Source organism: Thermobia domestica, chromosome 5, assembly GCF_964235325.1.
Source record: "Thermobia domestica chromosome 5, izTheDome1.hap1.1, whole genome shotgun sequence".
In the NCBI taxonomy this organism is placed as follows: Eukaryota; Metazoa; Arthropoda; class Insecta; order Zygentoma; family Lepismatidae; genus Thermobia; species Thermobia domestica.
The window spans coordinates 132,674,776-132,697,297 of record NC_137458.1 but is presented as its reverse complement, the minus strand read 5'-3'; positions in this window follow the sequence as shown (position 1 = coordinate 132,697,297).

Genomic DNA, 22,522 nt, shown 5'->3' with positions numbered 1-22,522 from the left:
CATTTGCAACATTATTCGCAATGTAAATATACTATTCCAGCAAACTCAAGAATTTTGACTGTGCATCCTAGAAGTATATATAGCAATTAAATTACTTACCTATTAACTTTTCCAGTGGATATGCTAAACACTCGTCTTCAACACTACTTTCACTATCGTCTATGTCAGTTAATATTGCGTCATTGTCTGAATCTGAGTCTTGTAAATTTATTATCATGGGCTAAAAAAAATGTAAACACAAAAAATAATTCTTCGAGACTGATTTCGTAGCACTTTATTTTTTATTTATTTATTTTTTTAAGAAGGCTCCGCACTTGTACTCGGTTTGCTTAAAGACATTGTCAACTATAATTTTGGAGAAGAAACGAACTACCACGAAAGAAAGTAACCCAGACACTGATGAATTCTGTTTATGCTAGAAGAGAACTTACGTTCCAACACAACTAGCACCTTTGTTTTCTTCTCAGTTTTCATAACAAATAACTTTCTTGGGCTTGGTCTAGGTCACAAAAAAACAATCCGTCTGATTCCTTAGCAAGTCCATATGATCGAGTTTGTTTTGGGTTACGATAATTTACGACACCATTCAGACGCCTGGTGCTTTTGAATCCCTGCTGGAGGAGGAAAGAGGGAATAAGTGGTCGCATACATGTAAGGTAGTGAAACGTGAAGAAAGAAAAAAAATGCGTTTTTTCTGTCGAGTAAGGAAGAATTTAACCCGAAGTAAATTTCAAAACAATATTACGAACTTCCCATACTTTGTTCTTACGATGTTAGGCATATTATATATATATATATATATATAAATGAATCAGATTCCAAAGGCGTGTAGCCACGGGGGAAAAGGGGGCCCTGTCTTTCCAAACTATTTCCAACTCCAAAATGAGGTTCATGGTATGTGTTTAATAAACTTATTTAATAGTTAATGCAAATGAGGGACGTTTATAATAAAATATGAAAATTAAAAAAAAAATCAAACATCATCAATACGGTTTCTGTACCTAATTAAAACAACTAAAATTAACCATATGCTTTATATTCTCATTTCCCTAACTGGGAGCACACCGTATGAACTCTCTATTAGATTATTGCATAATAATATATGAGTTGATATTTTTTAGAGCTTTTTTTTTCCTTTACTGTTTTAACCCATATAAATACAAAGTCAGATAAACAGACTGCTATAAACAGCATTTGTTTTCTTACGAATAGCTTATTGATTCATCTACAATCAGGTTTTCAACTCAGTACTGTCAAGATCCTTTGATAAGGTAGCATCGTGAAAATATAACATGTGTATAGTATGTATGGTGAGTTAAAATGCTTTCATATTCTGAAAGAGATCATTTGTTCTCTTTTAAATGTGTGAAAAGCTTTCCTCCCCCTGAAAGTAATGTTCCCCTAGAACAACCTGCTGGTTACACCCATGATTATTCTGTAATAAAAGTTGAGTTCTATTTCCAAATTGAAGAAAAATCCACTGGAAATTAGACGCGGGACTCATCGCTCGTTTTACTCATTGTTTTATATGGAAACTTTAAAAGCGTGTATCATAACAACTAGTTGACATAAAAAGATGTAGTTTTCACGTATGTGTTCGTAATTCTTTTCTCTACTTCGTAAAGTGAGCAGTTGATGTGCTAATACAATATTTCTAATAAGCGCATCTGGTATTGTCAAGATTCGCAATAGCGCGAGAAGTCAGCGTGCAGGACTGCTTGTCGCGAATTGTCAACACCGCTCAAAGCCAATTGGACGCCGCGTGAAGCCAACTCAAGGCCATGCCGCTTATCATTTGAAATCTGTTATAGGGGTCTATCATATATAAACTTAGAGTGAAATTTATGAAATATAGGTTTATAGGAGTAAATCCACTCACTGATTTACTCATCACTGGATCTGCACAACTGCTGAGTCTATAATACCCAAAGTTTGTTCAAATGTTCACCTTGAATATATAGACAAGTTAGGTTTTGAATAATGCAAACCCTAACAAGGGAAAGTGAGTCTTTAATATTTTTACGCTGTTCACCACATTTTCCGAAGCCGATAGACACACGAACTTGAAATTGTGTAAAATATGTTCTTCTTGAATGTTAGGCGAAGAGTTGGACGAATTTGTTTACGAAATTCCACCTACGTTCTTAGGCTAGTGGTTGTCAATAGGTGTGTCGCCCAGTCCCATTGAGATATGCGAAATTTTTGAACTTGTAAAGACTTTAGTTATTAGCTAAAATCAATTTTGAGACATGCTGTATCAATTAAGACCTCCAAGGTCAGCTACAGTGCTTAATACTATATACAGTCACTACTTTATAAGAAAATTATGTCCTTACACTAGTATAATTTATATTATTATTATTATTTATTAAAAAAATGAAACAAGTGTGGTGCGGTACTGTGGGCGTTCAGCAAGGTGTGAATTCAGTCAAAAAAAGGGGGGGAATCACTGCCTTAGAGGGAGAAAGAGACATGGATTTCTTCCTTTCACCAGATATTTGAAAATACTGTGCGTAGGTACTCGTACTTGGGCTTGAACAATTGCTCTCCTTAAGCCTTAGTCTAAGTATCTGAAAATACTATGCGTAGATACTTGACTTGAAAATGTGCTCCCCTTAAATTCTAGTTTGAGGGTAAAATGTGATCTTACGAAATGTGACTCCTAAGGGAAGAAAGAAATCTAACATTATCTGAAGCACACCACATATCCTGAGATTTTTGCCAAATAAAATTGAACCTTTGTTCAAATATTGAAGGCAAAAGGTTGAAATATTGTACAAATGCTTTCCATGAACCTAGAAAGTGGGTAAGACTAAGTTTTACAAAATCAGTCTAAGGAGAATCAGGAGAGGTGTGTCTTTTTTTTTTTTTTTTTTTTTTTTTTGCTCACCAAATATTCTGCGTACTAAGTTGAAATTCTATGCAACTGTTTTCTATAAACCCTAGACACAGGATAAGATCTTGTTTCGTGAAATTTAACTTATATAGCGGTAAATGAGATCTTAGGCCAATACGTCGCCGTTTAGCTAAACCCGTAGGCTATTGGTAACAAAAACTTGAAATTCTTTTTAAATGTTTTCCGTGAACCCTGTGTTGAAGATAAGACAAACTTTTTTAAGAAATACAAGCACTAAAAGCTGGACCTTTTCTCCCTCTTAACCAGAACTTCGCGTAGGCCAGTATATGAAATCAAAATTTTGCACAAATATTCAACTCAAACTCAGACTACGGGTATGATGGGATTTTGTGGCAATCCACATCCAAGTCTAGCCACATATTGGCCAGAAGAAGAAGACAACCAATTAGGGAGAGAGGAAATACGAGAGAGCAGACCTGAGTACATTGATCGCAGATTCAGCTCTGGCGATGTGCAACTGGGGAAGATGATTCATATATTTATCATTTGTAGAGTTTGACAATAATTTCCGTTTGATGATTCAACGAAGTAATCAGAAGAGAAACAGCGGAAAAACCAGTTATTTGTTACGTAAACTAAGGGTCGGATTTAATATTTTACCGCTCCTAGGCCGAAAAGTGGTTGCCTCCTCTCACCTCGAAGCAGAGTCGGATTTATATTTGATGTGGCCCTAAGCTATTGAAGATGATGGAGCACTTTATGTAGTCTAGCTGTTCTTTGCCATGTTGCTGTTATATACTGTATGGTCTATGCAGCATGAAGGCACACTATATACAGAAATGAGCAGAAACTAGAAATATTTTAGGGAGCAGATTAGCAGGAGGGAGCCTCAATACTTATATCATAGGAGCCAACACAACACAAAACACTGTTGCTGTGTGTAGGTTTTATTTTATTTACTTTTATGTTAGTTTTGAAAATGTACTTCCAATGTTTCCTTTGAATATTTGGGGGCATCCAAGATAGTGGGGCCCTAAGCTATAACATGTTTAACTTATGCGTTAATTCGGCACTGCCCCGACGTACAATATTTTAAATCAACAGAAAATATTTAATAAATTAAGGATACATTTGTTTCTTTGTTTGGACGTTTCTGTATAGACCCCCTAAATTTGAATAAATTTTCATTTCGAATCCGCTAAAGAAAAATTTGAATGGTTAATGGTACTTACAAACAAGAATTTTAGGAATGATCCAAAAATTGATCTAAAGATTCCGTATTGGCTAATAATTTTAGAAAAGATAAAAAATACATCAAAAGATTGCGATCTTGGCTAATAATTAGTTTTTGGATTAGGGCTACAAAAGACCACAAAATTTTTGAACGGCCCCTGAATCTAGTTTTCATATTTCTTTCTGGAATACGCAAATTACACTGAGTTAAGTGATAGTTTTAGTTTGGCTACACTATATGTAGTTCTACAGATACATGACGTACAAGAAAAAATTTGTTTAAATTAAATATATTGGATTTTTTGGATCAGGAGCCACAAAATTTCTGAACGGCCCCTAAATCCAGTTCTCATATTTGACCGAGATCGGTCGCGTGGTTGAAGAATGACCAAGTTTTACTTAGTTTATAATAAAACTTAGTAATTTGAAAATTTGATCGAGATTGGTCGCGTGGTTCAAGAGTTATTACGTCACAAATATAGTAACTTTTAGATAGATAGATAGATAAACCAAATTGTTAGATCCGTTTTGAAGAAAATCTCCAAACTTTAAATTTGCCCTTCAGTTAACTACCGTTATTTTAGGAAGGAAGAAGGAAATTCAAAACACTATCCTTGAGATTGAGAATCTTATAAAAACCCTAAGTTACAAATTTGATGTGAATATGTTCAACATCATGTCTTCTAGAGGAGTGTATCTATATAGCAGGGCCGGATTAAGGGAGGGTCTTAGGGGGGCTATAGCCCCGGGCCTCTAGATGGACATGGGCCTCCATTCTTATCAAAATCTCAACTGGCTATCTAAACAGAATCATGAAGATACAATCATTATCATAAAATAAAATATGAAACATATTCCCTTAAGTTTCCTACTGTACTTTTACAGAAATGTATTAGGTGAAGTCAGCAATGCCACATATTTTTTCTAGCCTCCAGATGGGCTAATCCAGCCCTGCTACATACACAGAACGAACAGGCAGATAGATATTTGAAAACCCCATTTTCGGCGTGTAAAAATCACGAAATGCTGGAAATCAGTTGAAATATTGAATTCGTTTCTTTTTTTGCACGATTACTATACTTTCCTCTCTCTTATAGAGGATTGAAACAAAAAACATCTTTCACCATTGTTTCTCTTTTGTTTAGATTTTATTTTTGAGGCCATCATATCTAAGCAATAAGGAAATCGCGATTTTGAACCTCCTGTAAAACTATTCTTATTTGCTAATGAAGGAAAACACTGTAAGGTACCCTAAGGAATTAAAAAAAAAAACAATTTCAAGAAGTTTGTCGATTCATTTCAAGTAGGTGGCAGCAAAGCTACATATCTAAACGGAACCTTGTTATTTATTTTCTCGTTTTAAGTTTTTCTTCATTTGAATGACTAATAAAAAGTAAAATACAAGAAGAAAGAAAGGAAAAGAAAATCATAGCATTGGGTAGCATCATCACAAAATATAGATCGCAATAAAAGAAAATATAAGCTTTTTGCTATTTCAAACCCAAATGAGACAATTATATGAATGAATAAATAAACAAATCTTGACGTTTATCTAGTAATGAAACTATCGGTAAATAAATGTTCATGATTCAGAGAAGGCATTACTTTTGCGGCCTGACCATCTTCGGATGAGAATTACACTGCTTTTTTTTTTTTTTTTTTTTTTTTTTTTTTTTTTTTTTTAGAAAATCCACTGTCCATCAGTGGAAAGTAAATAGCACATATACCAATTATACCGCGAATGTGAATATGTTCATTTAAGTAATAGCAATTATATCATATTTACTATTAGGCTATTTAATAATTCTATAATTTGAGAGACCCGGGTTCCATTGCCGGCGGGAGCTCATGTGGTTCGGATTCTACGTTAATCAGTAGGTCCACGTCTCATATTGCCCCGCAGCTGAACGGGACGTTAAACTCAAAAACAACAACAACAATAATAATTCTATAATTTGAATTTATCCTTATCTTCATTAGAATGAATATAGTAACAATAACTCGCAAACAAACACATTCATAACCAAAGGCGCCTGAACTTGAAAAGCACTGGGGGGGTCTTATTTTCACAGTTCACGACCGAGGAATCTTGGGGTATGGAATACCACTGAGGCTACAACATATCAATAATAAATAAATATCTGGTTCTTTTATCGCAATCTAAAATTGAGCCACATTAAAATAATACACACTTCATTCGGTCGTTTACTTCCATTTATTATTTATATCTGTATATCTGTTGTCCCTGACGAAGCTGCCCTTTTCATAATTCTATGTTTATTTATATTCTTATCTGGTTGTCCTGCCAACCACGTATTGACAATCTCATTATTTTTAACATATGAATATCTTTTTTTTATTAGCATTATCGACAATATTTTAAAACATTTCTTTCTCTTCTTCTGCAGCCAGCCTAGTACATATTTCGAATAACTTGTCCAAAATTACAAGAAAATAATAATACAAGAAAATATACAAACGTACCGTTGTAAGGCTTAGCAGGAGGGAAGTCAGGAATCCTCCTCGTATATTTTAAAAATTGAGTCTTCTGAAAGTCCAGTTTTATGTATTTTTGAATGAAAATGGGTTTTTTCGTATTTGTTTTCCTACTTTCTTCTCTTTTTCACAGTGGAAAACATGTATTCTTGATTGAGAGTGTGACGGTGTAATCAGGGAAATTCTAGGGTTTTAAGGATCTAGCGCTCGATTTAAGGTGAAAAAATTTACCTTAAAATAATACAGAGATATGCTCGTTAAATTTGTAACTTAAAAAGACCTAAGCGCCACAATTCCGAAAAATAACGTGTTTTCGTTCCTGGTAATATTTGTCCAAATTTTATAGTTCCCTCTCCGCTATTAAAAAACATCAGGCCGTATTACATTTAAGAATTGCACTGAAATATTGGAATTTTTCTCTTCCTTCTTCCCTTTTCTATTTTTCTTCTCTCTGAAAATTCTGGCAGGTTCTCGAGTATCGAACACCCCCGGAGTGATCGCATTTGCTCATGAGTGCAATCGGTTATAAAAGATGATATTCTACCAAAACTCTCTACGCCACATTTATAACCTATTAAGATGAGTTGACGATAACTTATTTTTAAAAATGACCTTCTATGAAAGAAAAAAAATACCACCACCCTTTATTTATGTTATCACTGTAACTTCTCTCAATAACCCCGATAATCTCGGTGATAACCAAGTACAATCAATTGTTTAGCGTTCGTAACTTGTATTTAAGGCCACAGTTGCTTTGGTTACGGCGTGGTCATCGTCTTCTCATTAAGGAAGAATGTACAGACCGCAGCAAAAAACCTGCAAGATGAGTATATGACTTTGTTGTGAAACGACGAAGTCTTTTGCTCCAAAATAAGAGTGCAGGGGAGGACGCCGAGGTTTCTCCTGGAGTGATTAGTGCCACTTAGATGTTATCTTGATTCCCTGGGCTGTTAGGCGTAGTTTCACAATAAACTTACATGCTCATGTTGCAGGTTTTTTGCTGCGGACTGTACCATTCTTCTGTTAAGAAGCTCTCCTGAGCCTCCTAAAGGCTCTGAGGGGATAGGTTTGCTCTGTGAGCCGTCTGCTTCCCACCGACACGTCACAATCTACGCAAGCGTCAATTCTGCAGAACAAGAATTCTACCTTTTGCAGTCTCATTGTACGAGTACGGCTGTGCTGGAAATCACATAACTGAACAATATGTGCCCGGCGGTGTTGCCCCGAAATTTGCAGGACCCATACTGTGATCCACACATAAAGGATTCACACACAGAACTACACTTGTCGTAATATTTTCTACGATCCTCAAACTACAGATACGAATATCGACTGGCGCTTTTCAGTAGCTGGTGCTGTGACCTTAATAGTAAGAAAAGAATGCCTTCTAAAGATACATTCTGAGCAGCATTATACTGTACGATTCAGATTATATATAAGGCGCGTTCATATTAAATGTATTTCCAACAGTATATATAATCTATATAGTCTCTCTCTCTCTCTCTCTCTCTATATATATATATATATATATATATATATATATATATATATATATATGTGTGTGTGTGTGTGTGTGTGTGTGTGTGTGTGTGTGTTACCAGGTATGTGTAGTATAATATTAACGAGGTGTTGTGGTTCGTTTACTAATGAAAGCAAATACGTTTGGTGTTGACCCAGCATCGTTACGTATTATAAGTTTTAGGCACTAACGTCTAAGTGCGATACACAAAATGGTAATATTGTCCCTTAACCAATAATATATGGACAACATCAAATAGGCAACAAAGCACATTAGGTTTCCTTGATAACATATGTAGTTTCTAAGTCAACGCCTTCGACTCAAGTATTGTATATACATTGTGCAAGGAAGTAAGCTATACCGATAAGTGTATCATGTTGCCATTATCAAGATAGTAGATGCTTTTACTATAACAGACAGACTATGTAATATGTAACTAAGAAACTACTTGAATTAGGAGGCAGCGAAATCCGGTCTAGAAATCAAGAATACCTTCGGCCAAAGCCAACGTGCTAGCAACGTATATTCAACTAATAGCCGTTTGACCCGCTATAATCCTGTGATGGTTAATGTCGTCAAGTAGTATCGTAGTTTTACTGTTACGTTAAAGTATCAAGTAATACGTTCAACAAAGTGAATACTTTTAAATATCTAGGATCAACATTAATAGACCAAAACCATATCCATGAAGAAATTTAATTTAAATTGTCCTGTTGTTAATTAGTCTAAACTCTTTTGTCTTCGCGAATTCTTCAAGAATTTCAAAATTAAAGTATGATAAAACGATAATTGTGTCTGTTGCTCTACATGATTGCGAAACACGGTCGCTTACTCTGAGGCGAGAACACAGACTGTAAGTATTTGAAAATAGAATTTTGAGGCAAATATTTAGATTCAAGAAGAATGGGAGTGGTGAATGGCGGAATCTTCACAACGACAAGCTGCTTAATTATACCGTTTACACAATATTGTTTGGCTTATTAAGTCTATGATTCTCTATGCAGATCATATAAGCAGAATACTAGAAAACGGGAACTTTTCAGAATTTAAACTCGAAAATCACTCAAAAAACAAAATCATTAGAAACACTTAGGCGCAGATAAAAGGATAATAGTATGATGTACTTCGCAAAACTTGAATTGCAAAGAAGAAACTGGATCTAGATGGCAAAGAACAGAAGTCAATGGAGAGCATATGCCATAAAGTTAGTTACGCACTTAGTCATGTGTTTCACTGTTAACAGTATGTGTTACTGTTAGGATTGCATGCTTTGATTTAGAGTGTAGCGCCTCGTTCAGCAAAAAAACCTATATGAAACGCAGGCCGGTAGCCAGCCCAAAAATGTAGGAGGCCAGCAAAAATTATGGGGGGCTCGGCCCCCCTAGACTCCCCTGTATTCGGGCCTGATGAAACGTGCTGGACCTACAATATAACGTGAGATAAAAACCACATGAGCTCCCACCAGGAGTCATACCCAGGTCTTTCGTGAGTAAGGCGCATACGATAACCATATATCCATAACCATATAATAATAATAATAATAATAATAATAATAATAATAATAATAATAATAATAATAATAATAATAATAATAATAATAATAGATAAATCTGCAATAGTGTACTTTTCTTTACATATAGGGCTTATACCACATAAATAAACAAATAAACAATATGGTCCAGCAGAATGAAAACTGTCAGTATTATTATTGGAATGATCGGCAAATATTAGCGCCATAAAAATTCGTTGTTTTGTTTTTTTTAAGGTATCATAAGGAAAACCATGATAAACGTATGCAGTATCATAAGGAAACTCTTGATAAAGGTATACATTATACACGATCGTAAGGAAAACCGTGATAAAGGTATAAACTATCATAGGGAAAATCTTGATAAAGGAATGAACTATCATAAAGAAAACCTTGATAAAGGAATGCACTATCATAAGGAAAACCTTGATAATGGTACAGTATCATAACGAAAATCTTGATAAAGATATATTGGTATACTACAGTGTATTAGTTTTACCTTAATTGATGATATGGATATTGCATAGCATAATTTTTTAAGGATTGCAGGAAGAAAATGGTTTCTGTCAATTTCTCTTAGAAATAGTGCATGAAGATTTTACACCTAATGATGTTATTTTCTTCGGCTTAATTAGATATGGCGATTATTTTTCATAAGATATGTCTCATCTTTGGACATTTGCGTGTTTTTGTTAAAGTGCTAATATTATTTTAGATTTTAATATATTTAAGCATATGAGTATCTAAAGCTAACAAATGAAACAGGATTTAAAAAAAAAAAAGATCTATCGTTGTGATGAAACAGTTGAAAGTGGAACGTGTACGTAGAAGGAAAAAGAAATATTAAGGTAAGATGGTGCATACAAAATGGTTGGAGAGAGAAAGAGAGAGAGAGAGAGATTGATAACAGCAAAATGTTGGTGACGGGAACATGTTACAATATGATTATTGATGTTCGTCCTCTTTTCTTTCTTCCTCACTCCTTATATCTGAAAATCGTCTCCTCTAGCTTGCTACAATCAGCTTTTTAAAGGAAAAAGAGCGAGAAAGAGAGTTTTCTTCGAGCTAAAAGAAGAAGAAGAAAGAGGTACTAGAAGAGATTGCAAGGAGGCGTTTCTCTTCCCCCCTCTTTCGTCTCAAACTGCGAGAAACCTAACTTAACGAGAATTTATCGCAGCCACTTTTCAGGATCAAGAAAGCGCACACACAAGCATCTGGCTCCTGGGTGAAGAAAATGCATGAGCACATAACATGCAGACGAGGACATTATTTGAGGAAGGCCCAGGCAAAACGGAGAACAGAGAAAAAGAAAGGAAGATGAAAGTGTCTCCGTCTGTGTGTGTGTGTGTGTGTGTTTGCTATTGCCAACAAGAGAGCCAAGAGAAGACGAAAGAAATTACTGTCACGAAAGAAAGAAAACAGTCCTCCGTTTGTCTTACACAAAAAATAAAGAGACAAAAATAGACGGAAAGTTACTGGTGACAAGAATAGGGCACTAAACACAACATCAGATTAGCTTGAATAGGTGTTCGTAATTGTTACTAGATTTTTAGAAGGATTTTCACAGAGTCGCTTTCGCACATAACGGGTTTCTTTTTCACCGGAAAGAAAGAATTAGACTTTACTATACGTTCACTTTACAGTATATTAACTTTGCGTTGGTGTAACTATTTTGTTCCTTTAGGGTATGGTTATACTGAAATTTACCTATTTTATTCTTCCCTTTTCTTCTTTCAACGGAACGGGAGAAGAAAAACCAATGCATTGATTTAAGTGATCGCGTGTCCAATCAAGCTTCATATCTCCTTTCTTTTTTCCAAGAAACAAGTGAACGATCAATTAAATTTATTAGCTACTCAGTCGCATATACACATATAAAACAGTTCTGCTTGCTCAGTAGTGTTTAAAACAGGGTTTCAGGTATTATTTTTACTGCAAATATTATGTTACTGCGTGAGCAGCAGAGAACTCTTTGAACGTTGTTGCTGCCAATCTTAATTTGCCTCTGAGTGAGGAAAATTGATCACTTCTTGGAACAGGATAAACACACTTTTCTAAGAAGTATGAAGGATGATTCAAGATATGGAAATTGAAAAGTGAAGGATGCAGGCCTGTAACCACGGGGGGCTAGGGGGCCAGACCCCCCTAAACTTTGGCTGCCCCCCCTAAAAGTTTCACGGTAGGCTTGCAAATGAACTATAATATGGTGATGAAGTATAATAGGATTGGGTCGGGCCCCCCTAACTTCTACCGCCCCCCTTCCTAAATTTTAGGGCTGGCTACGGGCCTGGAAGGATGTAATAGGTTAGTCTTGGCATAATCCTAACCTTAGGCTTACATAGCTGTTTTTGTTTCCTTAAGAAAATATTTCGTTATCTTTTAGTTGTTTCTTCAATGTTGAATCCGATTTCTTTTATTTTCAAAATTTGGGCCGCGGTGGTTCAGTGGTAGAGCACTCACCTCTGGTGCACGGGATCCGAAATTCAATCCCAGCTTGCGACAAGTGAATTTTGTGTTGGACAAACTCAGTGTGTGTGATGTTTTCCCTAGGTTTTCTCGCTCCCTCATACATTCTTCATTCTATCATTTCACTTATTTCCTCGTCATCATCTCCTTTAGGTTCTTTGTGTAATCGTAAGACGTTAAACTAAAAAAACAAATTTAAAAAGTTCTAACAATATTAAAAATAAAAGTTCAACAATATTATTTATGTTTAAACGGGAAAGGTTTTTAACTTAATATGAGACTTTCATATAACAATTGATAGAGAGCTCCTCCGTGGCTAACAAGCAACGTACAGAACAAGGCAGGATCAGATCCGATTCAAACTTCGCCCAGAGGACACATAATAGAAAAGAAGAAAAAATGCCAAATTTTAGCTGCCCATATCCAGAAATACCGGAGATATGCTCCGCAACATAACGCACCACGCGACAATATGATATAAGGTAAATGTCGCAAGATACCCGTTTATGTCGAAAACGGAAAGGATGGGCAGCACCAAAATGGTATCAAGATATTTGATATGCTATAACACTGAATTGGTAGCCATCTTGAAAACCGCGATCTTGGATATAGTGTAAGGTATTGAAATGAGAAGCGGGATGTGTGATATATCAATGTAAGGTAAAATGCAGAAGGAAAACCAATGATGTAACCGCGAAAAACATATGTATAATGGTGTGGACGGGACGAAGTGTGGAAGACTCGGGCAAAACAAACGTGTTATCGAAGGACAGAATAATAGGGCAAGATTCCATGAAAATGATACGCGACAACAAACTGCAACAGTGCCTGTGCATGAAAGTGCATCCACCTTGACAGATTATGCTTTTCGAGGATATTGGGATTCCGTTTGGGACAGTTAAAGCCACAGTTACAACCAGATGAGCGCTCGTTTGGAGACGACATAAACTACAAAGGACTATCTCTTATGGAACAGTAATTCGGCAGCTCGCTCCAGAGTGTAGAAGATATCATCTTGGATTTGTGATCGAAAGCACGACCTACCAGGGATTGAAGCCCACTCCTAGACAACGTTTTGTACGTTTCTTGTTCAATTTTCTTGCTGTTTCGTGTAAACAAGACATTTCCGCCCACGTTCGTTTAAACAACACTATCTGAAGCAAAGTGTGTACGAATGAGAAAGCCCAGCCATGTTCTAGCTTACATTTCTTTACGAATATTTCTTTTTCTTTGCGCGGTTTGCTACACTGTTTCGCGACAGTCTCAAACAGTCACAATATCATGTAAAGGCAGCGTTTTGCATTGACTCGATGAATTCCATGAGTTGTTGCAATCTCCCACTAGAAGGCTAGTTTACCACACAATGAGACGACTCGAATTGTGTCTACTGGGTTTACTTGCACATATGGAACGAAGTGAACGTGACAGCAGGGGCCGGCCAGTGAGAAGTGATAGTGTGTTTGTGGCATACGCAAACCAAAACGCGCAATATTCTATGTAGTGAATGTGTCTGCAGTATCGTTCATCTACAAACATCAATGTAGAGCTGCAATTGCGAACCCTCTCAATCTGATGTTACTGATGTAAAGTGTACTTCCAAAACAAGTGTACGTCCAATCGACAGAACCGACAGTGGACGGACGACAAGGAACTGAACACTTGCTGGAGGTTTTGAACAAGTACGAAGTAACAAAAGTGAATGTGGATGAGACTCTTGAAACCAGTAGACACAATTCGAGTCGTTTCATTTTGTGGTAAACTAGCCTTCTAGTGGGAGACTGCAACAACTCATGGAACTCATCGTGTCAATGCAGAACGCTACCTTTCTGTGATATTGTGACAGTTTGGGACCGTCGCGAAATAGTGTAGCAAACCGCGCAAAGGAAAAGAAATATTCATAAAGAAATGTAAGCTAGAACAGGGCTGGGCTTTCTCATCCGTACACACTTTGCTTCAAATAGTGTTGTTTAAACAAACGTGGGCCGTAATGTCCTTTGTTTACACGAAACAGCATGAAAATTGTACAAAAAACATACAAAATGTTGTCTAGGAGTAGGCTGCAATCCCAGGTAAATTGTGCTTTTGACAACCAATCCAAAATAATATCTCCTACACTCCGGAGCGAGCTGCAATTTGCTGTTCCATAAGAGATAATCTTTGTAGTTTATGTAGTCGCCAAACGAGTGCTCGTATGGCGGTTGCAACTGTGGTTTCCACTGTTCCAAACCGAATCCCAATATCCTCGAAAAGCATAATCTGTCAAGGTGGATGCACTTTGATGCACAGACACTGTTGCAGTATGTTGTCGCGTATCATTTTCATGGAATCTTGCCCTATTATTCTGTCCTTCGATAACACGTTTGTTTTGCCCGAGTCTTCCACACTTCGTCCCGTCCACACCATTATACATATGTTTTTCGCGGTTACATCATTGGTTTTCCTTCTGCATTTTACCTTACATTGATATATCACACATCCCGCTTCTCATTTCAATACCTTACACTATATCCAAGATCGCGGTTTTCAAGATGGCTACCAATTCAGTGTTATAGCATATCAAATATCTTGATACCATTTTGGTGCTGCCCATTCTTTCCGTTTTCGACATAAATGGGTATCTTGCGACGTTTACCTTATATCATATTGTCGCGTGGTGCGTTATGTTGCGGAGCATATCTCCGGTGTTTCTGGATATGGGCAGCTAAAATTTGGCATTTTTTCTTCTTTTCTATTATGTGTCCTCTGGGCGAAGTTTGAATCGGATCTGATCCTGCCTTGTTCTGTACGATGCTTGTAAGCGGTTAGCGTACGCGCCTGTGGCGTGGGATATCCGGGTTCTATTCCCAGCCAAAGTTCATGTGGTTCGGATTCCACGTTAATCAGTAAGTCCATCTCATATAGCCTCGCTGCTGAACGGGACGTTAAACTCAAACTTATCACCACCAACAATTGATAGATCCCATTAAGCTTAACAAAATGATAGAGATAAGTGTAAATTACCATGCGTACTTTTCGAGAAAATCGAGGTCCAACGACTTTTTTTGTGTGTGTAAAGCTAAAAGCTATTACTGGATGCTCCTATTCCAATGAAGCAGATACTGAAGTGAAATGAAATGAAATTTTTGAGTTTTACGTCCCACGGTTATGCCGGTTAGGCTAAAGGAGACGGTGATGGTTAAGAGATGAATGAAATGGTGGAATGAAGAAAGTGGGAAGAAACGGGAGAATCCCGAGAAAACCTACGCACACGGTGTTTGTCCACCACAAAGTTCGCTTGGCGGGAGCATGGTTTGAACCAGATACTGAAGTATACCGTGATAAGGTTGGCGAAATATTATCAAAAGATTCTATAATCAATTGATAGATGGTATTGAACTCAACTGAGATACTTTAAAATTCACTTGTGTAGTATTTGAAAAAATCGAAACTTTTTTTTATGTTATTGAAGATATGTCGTGTGTTCCCAATAATACCTTTGGAGTTTCTTTTGTTCTACTACAACAGATTGTTTATTTAGGCCAATTTATGTACTGTATACGCAAAAAATATATAGGCCTATACTGTTAAATACATAATATATTTTGGTTATTTTCTGTTTATGATGACACAGATATTCCTATGTGTGATACACACAGTTCTAACAATCATGGAATACTATATGTTCTTCTTGTTCACCTCAATCATAGGTTGGTGGGCAACATGGACATTTTAAAACTTTTCTCTCGCTTGAGAGAGCTGTTTTATACTTTGATAAGGCCTCTTCTTCGTAACTGCGTCTAGATATTCTATCCTTGGTATTCCTCTTCCTGGTTTTCCTTCTGCCTTTCCGTAAAAATATTAATTTGATTTAATTTGATTTATTGACATATAACACAACAGGCACAGGCCTAATTACAGTGTTACACAGTATATACGTTATACAGATTATATAGGTTAATAAAGTTATTAGTAATAATTACATTTGTCTTACAAAATTAATAGACTTCTTAAAACTACTTACATCCATTGCCAGTACATCAAGGTTGAAATTTTCTTTAACTAACCTGTTGTAGGTTGCACTAACTCTCCATATAGGAGATCTGCTTAAGACGTTTGTTTTCGCTGTCATACAAAAAAAAATGTATTTTTCGAAGCAGTGCGCAATTTAGTGGATGGTACTTGGATACATATTTGTTCGTTAAGATCAGGACAATCTATTTTGCCATAAAAGAGTTTGTGTAAAAATAATAAATCAATATTTCTTCTCCTAAATTCTAATGTTTCAAAGTTAAAATTTTCAACAAGGTTAATGTAGTTTTCAAATTTTGGATAGAATTTTGTTTTCTTAAGGGTAAGAAGCCTTAAAAACTTATTTTGAGTACGCTCAATCAACAATGAATATTTCTGTATATTAGGGTTCCATATATTACTACAATATTCTAATTTCGACCTGACGTATGCATAATACAGCACAATTAAAGTTTGGTCATTTTGGAAATCTTTACTGACTCGATAAATATATCCAAGATTTTTGTAGGCTTCTTTGCAAATAGTTTCAATATGTTGAATAAAGGATGATTTTGAATCAAAAATAACTCGCAAATCCCTTATAAAATCAAGCTTTTTCGGTTTTTCCCCTAATATTGAATAATTATATTGAATATATTTTTCTTTTCTAGTGAATGTTAAATAACTGCATTTACGAGCATTTAACTTAAATTTATTGTTTTTACACCAAATTTCAAGATTTTGTAAGTCACTCTGAAGTTCTAAACAGTCCTGAATTGTTTTAATTCTGTTGAATATTTTAAGGTCATCAGCAAAGAGTAGATTTTTAGAAAATTGAAAGCACTCAGGAAGATCATTTACCGCTAAAATAAAAAGTAGAGGTCCCAGATTCGAGGCTTGAGGGACTCCAGATGTTGCATGAAAGATTTATGATTACGATACAGTACAGTTTGTTTACGATTTTGAAGGTAGGAAGCAAAATATTGCAGAGTTGATTTCGAGAAGTTAAAGGATGCCAGTCTGTTTAAGAGAATGTCATGGTTAATGATGTCAAATGCTTTAGAAAAATCAGTATATATGACATCTACTTGTCCTTGCTTATCAAGTTCCTTCGAAATGTAGTCTGCTATTAGTGCTAAATTTGATACAGTAGATCTGCCCTTCAGAAATCCATGTTGACTGACAGATAATGCAGGTTTAACATGATCCATTATTCGCTTATGCAGTATATAGTCATACACCTTGGCAAACGCAGATAAGATAGAAATTGGTCGGAACTGTTCAATGTTACTAGCTGAGTTCGTTTTGGGTATTGGACACACAACTGACTCCTTCCATTTTTCAGGGAAGGTACATGTTTTTATAGATAAAATAAATGTAATATTCAGAGGTTGTAAGAATATATCTGAACAGCCTTTCACAATGTACGTGGGGATCATATCTGGGCCACTTGCTGTTTTCGATTTCAACTTCCTTATTGATTCTTTTATTTCTTTTTCGGATGTGAGAAGTAGTAAAAATATATCAAGAAGAGCACTGGAACGATCATTTAGACACACGCTCGGTATGTCATAGTCTACTCTTAATGAGCCATAGACTGAACTAAAATGTTGCCCGAATGCTTTAGCTATCTCCCTATCATCAGTAAGGTCGTGACCATTGTACTGTATGCGATCAGAAGACAAGTGACGCGATTTATTTTTAATGAAGGACCATAATAATTTCGTATCATTCTTTAATTTATCTTCTGTGCTGCTTAAAAACTCTGTATAAGCAGCAGTTATTTCTGCTTTAATTTCCCTACGCAGTTGACGGAATTGCTCTCCATGTTACTTAGTGTTGCCTACACTGAAACGATTTTTTTTTACGATGGTACGTTTTACGTTTAATTTTATTAATAATATTCGGAGTAAACCATGTAAGGTAGATTTTATTAGTTACCCTTTACGGGGAATGCAATCACCAAATATTTGATACAATACTTCATAAATAGATCCACAGCTTGATTGACATCCTTAGTATTCTGCAGCATCCCTCAATCCACAGCTAATAGGTTTCGGTAAAGTTTTTCAAAATCTGCTTTCCTAAAATTATAACCTACTGTGTTAGGCACTGTTTTATTAACAGTAGTTAAATTATTAACAGAAGGATTTAAAATAACCAAGTTCGTATGATGATAATCAAGATCTAGGTGGTGTGTAATTTTAATGAACGCGAGAGAAATGTTCTCGTTATTTTCTTACGCCCTCCTATTGCATGCGTCATCCAAATTGACTTCTTTGACCTTGAGGGCTCCTCTCACGTCCACCAATTCGCTTACAACGATGTTGCCAATGCTGTGATTTGGATATCTATTTCGGCAGTATTTATTAGTGAGACGAGCAATAACTTTCTCTCTAAAGGTTTGGCAATAGTGTCTTACGAAATCATTTGGTTTATGCTAGTAAGTCAGTTTGGTTGTCATGTAGTGTAATTTGCTTGACAATAACAAATATCCAGAACAGTATTCCTTAAAGGGTATGGTTCTGGGGAATAATTTTCAGAGAAATTTCAGAAAGCAGTACAAAACTTGAGATTACATTTGGAAGAGCAATTTCAAACAAGTAACAATATCAGAGTGTACCGCACGTGGAGGAGTTTGGTTTCGTTTTTCGTAAACCGAACTCCTTAACAAGCTAAATTTTACCAAACCCAGGGTTAAGCATAGTGTTTTACCTCAAATTAAATATACTTTCAGGCAAATGAATATTTTACAATAGAAAATACTTAAACCATTAGATTCATCAAATAGAAAGTAATTTAGTTTCGTTCTAACATTGTATTCCATAGATTAGCAGTCTGCATCCTAAGCAGTTTGCAAACTGCTAATCTCAACAGGACTGCAAGTAGTCTAACGATAAAGGATAATATCCGTAATTACTTCCGCACGAATACGGAGGAACCGATATTTGATTGTCCATATCTTGGGATCGATTAGATGGATCAAGGGGTGAGTTCCAGTTTTGACCTCTATTTCGTGACCAAAGCTGATGGGAATACATAAAGTACAGGGTGATTTAAAAATACGGGAAATTTTGAAAGTTGTGTTGGTAACAGTGGGCGTTTGGTAACACTGAATAACGTACGCCAGCCTGTCAACGACACCCTGCCATTTAGTTATCATGAATGGTTGGAGTGGTGCGGAACGTGTTTTCGCGATCAAAGCATTTTACAAGAACAACGACAGTGTGGAGGAGGCACGTAGAGAATACGGCCGTCATTTTAATTTAAGACGCCACGATCGTGTTCCATCAGCACATGTAATTAAAACATGGGCTATATGAGACGTGGATCTACTGATTAATGTAGAATCCAAACCACATGAGCTCCCGCCGGAAATCGAACCCGGGTCTCCCACACCAAAGGGGCATATCACGAAGGAACTCGACTATATACATTGTCCTAATGCATTCTTTACTTATGATATATCGGGGGGCGCGGTGGCTCAGTGGTAGAGCGTTCACCTCCGGCGCTTGAGATCCCTGGGTCGATCCCAGCTCGCGCCGTGTGAACTTTGTGGTGGACAAACACCGTGCTCGTAGGTTTTCTCGGGGTTCTCCCGTTTCCTCCTACTTTCTTCATTCCACCATTGCATTCATTTCTCATTATCACCGTCTCCTTTAGCCTAACAGGCATAATCGTGGGACGTAAAACTTACAGATTTCATTTCATTTTCATTTTTTTACTTATGATATAACTTTTGAACATTGTAATTAGAATTATTGTTTCTTATCCAATACTGTTTATTTTAATGTGACAAAGAGGATGACTTTTACTTTTACAAGAAAAAATACAAATATAATTTTATAATTATTTAATATTACCTAGATGATGTACATTGCAAAACTTTCAAATGATACAATCCTCTAGAAATAATGGATTAACTATCTTATAATTGCCACTACACAATTATTTGATCTGTATGAATAATGGATTAAATATGTTATTGAATCTGCTGATTGATTCATATTTAAGCTATTAAAATCACTGTATATGCTCATGATCTGGCCACGCTGGTCTACTGATTTCCTTAACGATTCAGATCAATGCCCAGATAGATATTAAGAGTCTTCCATAGCCTGTATTGATAGCATTACAATGTTTAATTAGCATCGTGAGAAAGTTGCAGGCCACATGATTTTTTAAAAAAGAATAACGAACTCCAATCAGGAAAGAAAGAAGCATTAATACAAAAGGAAGTTCACCTGTAGATCACATATTGCTTCAAAATATGAAAAAAAAAAAAAAAAACAGTTGGTAAATACAAGTCCCTTCATAAATTGTTGCGTTATGGAGTGTTGTTTAGTTTTAGATATCGTTGTATTACAAAAAAAAAAAATGGTTTAGCTCATGCATCGCATGGAATATGGAGGCCTGCACAAATGGAAAATTGAAATGAACTTCAAGTTTTATGCAGGATAGGCTAAAGGACACGGTGAATGAAAAATGAATGAAATGGTGGAATGAAGAAAGTGAGATGGAACAGGAGAACATCGAGAAAACCCATGCACACGGTGTTTGTACACCTCAAAGCCTACTTGGCACGAGCTAGGATCGAACCAAGGACACCATACACAAGAGGTGAATGCTCTACTACTGAGCCACTGCGGCCTGCCTGCAGAAATGGAATTTGAAGAATTTTCAAAGAACAAATATAAAGTGCTCATTGCTGTTTTTGACTTTAGCTCTCTTAATGTAAGTAATTTACCTGATTAACACTTTCAACACGAAAATTTATCTCATATTATACATAATGACGTTCCCAAAGCAGCATAAACTCTAGTCCTCAAAATAAATAACAAATAAACAAAACTAAAAGTCGTAATATAGAAATCCAGAAAAGTAACCAAAATATTTCGTCAACTAGGGACCGAAACCATCCAAGGACCATAGTAAAACTAATTCAATCAAGATTAATTAAATATCGTTAAGGATCTGATTGTCACGTAATACAAAGTGCTGTGAGCGTAAATTTCTTAGAAAGATAACTCAGATTTAGTTTGATCCCACAAAAGCAAGCTACGTGAAATGTCACCTACTCCAGTTCATTCTGTTTTGAACACCAGTATTGGATTACTAAAAGGTTTTCAGTAATTCGTATTTCAACATTAAAAAAATGTGGAAAATAAAAAAATTAAAAATCAGCAGCAGGGACTGTGATATTGATTACGACTTTGTAGAAGCAGTTCTATTTTGTGTACCAAAAGAAAAAAAATCAATGTAAAATTACTGAGCAGCTGTTTTGTATGAGCACCATCACAAAGAAGAATGGATCTGTTGTGAACAGTGTAGCAAATGATTTCATAGTGAGTATGAAAGTAATGTTATCTGAACCTCCATGCAATTGAAAGTAGTACTTTTAATTTCTCTACTAACTTAAGAAGTAAGAATAATTTCTATTTTATTTGTTACATTTGAAAGTTTTCTTTTTTTCTTTCTTTCTTTCTTTTCGTCAATGTGGTAAAAGTGACTTCAGGTTCGTACATAATATTTGAACATGTTTATGTTTACGAGAATTAACGTCACATTTCATCCATAGAGCGAACTTCAGTCCTGTAATATTTGAAGGTAGTCTTCGTTCTTACATTGTTTTAATAAAACAATTTAAATCAACATGTAAAAAGTCTTTAATAAGGCCAGCTTCAATTTTGTAGGTTTATTTTAACGTATTTTATATCTTTACATCAAAATGAAAACAAAATATCATATGCTTTGTTGCTAATAGAGGAAATATTCAATTTCATATGCAACAACTGGATACATGGTTTTATTACTTACATCTAGATTAATAATGCATATAGTAGTAGCGTACAACGGTAAGAAAGAGTCTTCGAAGATTAGGCATCCGTATATTAACCAATTAATCACGAATTTTTGTAAATTTAAAAGTTTAGCACTGTACAATAACCACACAACCTATCAAGATGAAGCTGATACTGAAGTACATTCTCACCAAGTTGCTCATTAACACTAGCAATACGACAGTACACAGTATCATTATTGAGATATGGCTAAAATTTAGTTAATGTTATATAGCCCAGTATAAGATATGATTAATGAGATATAGCCCGGTATAAGACATGGTTAATGAGATATAGCCCAGTATAAGATATGGTTAATGAGATATAGCTCAGTATAAGATATTGTTAATGAGATATAGCCCAGTATAAGATATGGTTAATGAGATATAGCCCAGTATAAGATATGGTTAATGAGATATAGCACAGTATGAGATATGATTAATGAGATATAGCTCAGTATAAGATATGGTTAATGAGATATAGCCCAGTATAAGATATGATTAATGAGATATAGCTCAGTACAAGATATTGTTAATGAGATATAGCCCAGTATAAGATATTGTTAATGAGATATAGCCCAGTATAAGATACGGTTA